Source organism: Electrophorus electricus, chromosome 4 (genome assembly GCF_013358815.1).
Source record: "Electrophorus electricus isolate fEleEle1 chromosome 4, fEleEle1.pri, whole genome shotgun sequence".
NCBI lineage: Eukaryota > Metazoa > Chordata > Actinopteri > Gymnotiformes > Gymnotidae > Electrophorus > Electrophorus electricus.
In genome coordinates, this window is record NC_049538.1 from 30,944,166 (window position 1) to 30,947,951 (window position 3,786).

Here is a 3,786-nt window from a genome sequence, read left to right on the forward strand (position 1 = left end):
GGCTTCTTGAAGTTGATGTGCTGGAAGCAGGAAAAATGGCAAGCATTAGAGAATTGCACCTGAATGTCTTTGACAAGGCTCAGATTGTGATGGCTAAGGGACTGGGTCAGAGTATCTCCAAAACAGCAGGTTGTTTAGTTTGTTTGGTTAGTACCTGTGAAAAGTGGCTCAAGGAAGGACGAGCAGTGAACCAATTTCAGGTTCATGGGCACTGGAGGCTTATTGTCGCATACGGGGAGGCCCATCCGATCTGAGGTAATACTTGCTATGTGTTAAGTTAATGTAATAAGTTGCTATGGCAGAAAGGTGCCAGACTACAGTGTACTGCAGCTTGCTGTGTCTGGTCTGCATTGTTGTATAGTGCTTGTAACAACATACATTGTCACTAAGCAGCTTTCAAAAATTAGATTTAGATCTCGAATGAAGCCAGAACAGCTAGTCCACGTTAAACTGTTGACATATAACTGATGAGCTGGTTTCAAAATAGAAAAAACTGTTTTGAGAATGGTTTATTTCTCCTGCCCCTGACCAAAATACTTCACAAGAAGAAAATATACGCAGACACCCAAAAGTATGTTTGTAAAAGTATTAAAACCCTTAATGACTTAGTTGGCCTAACACACCCTACAGTCCTTCCCCAACCACTTGACTCGGCTGAGACCGGTCTAGTGTTAATGTTCTGGATTATGTGGAACCCAGTACATGATGTTTAATTATACAACTACTAACCTCTGGAATTCTGTTCTGGAGAGTATTTGGAATGCAGGCTTTAAGGAGTTTTCCAGATTTGTTTAGTGAGGAATATTCACTCCTTTTTAAATTTGAATGGTGCCAGAGGTAGTGCAGAGTACGCAAAGCAGAAAAGGAATCTCTCACCTGCAGTGTATTTCTGCTTTTCACAAACATTGTTCTCCTCCTTCCCTCCTTTAAACAATATGTAAGTCAGCTCTTAACCAGGATCAAGACTCGCCAGACTCTGGTATTTAGTTTCAGCAACTGTGTTAATTATCTGTCAGGTTTTTACCGCTCTTCCTCGGTTAGTACGTTGACAGCAGAGTCTGCCCCTCGAGTGCAAGCTCTGGCTGAAGCTCTGATTAGTGCAGAACAAGGTACTGCAGCCCTGATGTGCTGCCCTGTGGATGCGTGATCACTGATCTCCATCAGCCGTGAGTGTAAACGACCTTCTGAATTGGTCCTCCACCACAGGATTAGTCAAGAGATCCACGTGGCAACTTCCAGTGGACACACAGTTCACCTTGCTTGGACGAATGGGTTTTCTGCTATAGTTCTGCCTGTCTGAGCTTGTGAGATGTTCAAATTTGCCATTACCAAAATGCCTGGATAACTTTCATTTGATGTCATATTATGTAGCAGGTACAGGGTCATTGAGAATTCTAAACTATGTTTGGTGTTTTTTCTCTAAAATTAGGCCAGATAGGTTAATTTATTCGTCATTAGGTACTCCTTCTGTACATTTCGATATCCTTTCACATAAAATCACAAAAGATGAAAAGTCATCTTTGACAACAGCTACAACCTGATCACAAAGTTCTGAATTTATGTGCCACTACTGAAGTAGCAAATGATGAGGTTGATAGGTTTACTTCTGTACTGCAAAGATATGTTTTTATGGTATAAAAACATATGGTATAACAAATATATAAAATATTCGTTTACCTGATAAAAGCTCTGCCAAACAATTCCATAACTTATTTATTTTTATTTATTCCTACTGAGCTCAGTGATATTCCATCTATACGTGACCAATCAGCATGTCCCTTGGAAACGGAGGTGTGCCTCATTAGTCTATATTGTCTATATAGTCTATCATTTTATCAGGTTCTGCCTGTGTCTTTACTGGATTCTGCCTGTATCTTTACTGGATTCTGCCTGTGTTTTTACTGGGTTCTGCCTGTGTCTTCACTGGTTCTGCCTGTGTCTTCACTGGATTCTGCCTGTGTCTTTACTGGATTCTGCCTGTGTCTTTACTGGATTCTGCCTGTGTCTTTACTGGGTTCTGCCTGTGTCTTTACTGGATTCTGCCTGTATCTTTACTGGATTCTGCCTGTGTTTTTACTGGGTTCTGCCTGTGTCTTCACTGGATTCTGCCTGTGTCTTTACTGGATTCTGCCTGTGTCTTTACTGGGTTCTGCCTGTGTCTTCACTGGTTCTGCCTGTGTCTTCACTGGGTTCTGCCTGTGTCTTCACTGGTTCTTCCTGTGTCTTTACTGGATTCTGCCCGTGTCTTCACTCAGTTCTCAGGTGATCTGCCCACACATAATCCTGCCCATAACCCCCAATGTTTCGCAATCTTTTGACTAAACACTACAGTAACTAAAGTTATGTATTATAGTTTTCATATGGCTTTAGTGACCAGCTGTTATAAAGACTGACTGTCATTTCATTAGGTGTCTTGCCCATGAATATATGTGCATCCATGCTTATAAAGTAGTCACTTCTTAAGCACAAATCTGAGTGTAAATATTGACACGAGATCTTGTTAAGGCACATTAGTACCTTGATTGATTAAGATTCTTTCATTAAAATATTTCATCCTGACACATTTAAAGCTCCATGGAAGAGAGACAGCTGTGAGGTAAGGCTTTCAGATGAGCTGGACCTGCAGTAACTATACAATATGAATAAGATCTGATGGGGAGCCATTTCTCTTTAATGTACTTTCAGGTTTTCTGAACACTAATATAAAACTGTGCATTGTTTCTATAAGAAGATTTTTTTTTTAGCACAAAGTCATACACATGCCCATGAAAACTGTAGAGAATTGTCACGGGGCTGGTAGTCCTCCCGTACCTTAGTCAAGGACAAATACAGGAGGACTCTGTCACTCTTAGCTTTGACTTTAAAAGCCCTCTCATAAACACACGCATTTGGTAATGTGTCAGTCTAGATAAGCCAATAAACCTCCTGTGATTTATTTACTTCAAAGCCATTAGAGACATTGCTCTTCACAGAGGAACCACAAAGAAACACTCCATGGAGACAAGCATGAAGGTGTCAATGGGTGACACGGAGCTCCGTCCATAACCCTGCAGAACGTCTCTGAAGGTCCGCTGGTCCTGCGCAGAATCATCACATTTTAAATCTTGTTATTAGAATTATTGGCTTGCATCAATGTGATTTGCTTTAAAAAGCAGATGCTTGTCTCTGTGACTTTAATGCATGCACACCTGGCCAGAGGAGGATGGCCCCCCTCTGAATCTTGGTTCCTCTCAAGGTTTCTTCCTCGTGCTCTAGGGAGTTTTTCCTCACCACTGACGCCCTTGGCTCACTCACTGGGGGCTTGGACTTGGACATTTGTAAAGCTGCTTTGTGACAACATCTATTGTAAAAACCACTATAGAAATAAAATTTGATTTGGTTTGACAATTTTCTGAGTTTACCTGTGTGGTAAAATAGTCTGAAAGCACAGATTAGCTGTTAACCTTGTAACTGATGGCACCCCTTTGGAACTGAATGGCATGAGATTGCAAAACTTGACTTTCAGTTAATATTTCTCATGTTTCTAAAGAAGGACAAATGAAAATAAGGCTATTATACACAAGCTTTGAGTCAACTCCAACTGACAGCTGCTGTTTGCAGAGTGTTCCTGACTCTGGCAGATTAAAATTCTTGTGTGACATTGGCGCATGTGTCTTGAAAAGCACAGATTATTAACGTAGGATGGGGAGCCCAGTCCAGGTTAACAAGGCTGGAAACTCCACACTTGCAAGGTTCCAGACAGGGAACGGGGGTCTGCTAGGTCCCACGGCCCCATCAGGTAGGGAA

At 41.5% G+C, this 3,786-nt stretch overlaps 1 long non-coding RNA gene across 1 annotated transcript; it reads right to left on the reverse strand.

Moving 5' to 3' along the window:
• Positions 1-748: 748 nt before the first annotated feature.
• On the reverse strand, positions 749-3,224 carry LOC118241276. The gene is made up of 2 exons (XR_004775959.1): positions 3,189-3,224; positions 749-3,077 (listed from the first exon to the last, which is right to left on the reverse strand). It is a non-coding gene; the product is annotated as an uncharacterized LOC118241276 (long non-coding RNA).
• Between the last annotated feature and the right edge of the window lie 562 nt (positions 3,225-3,786).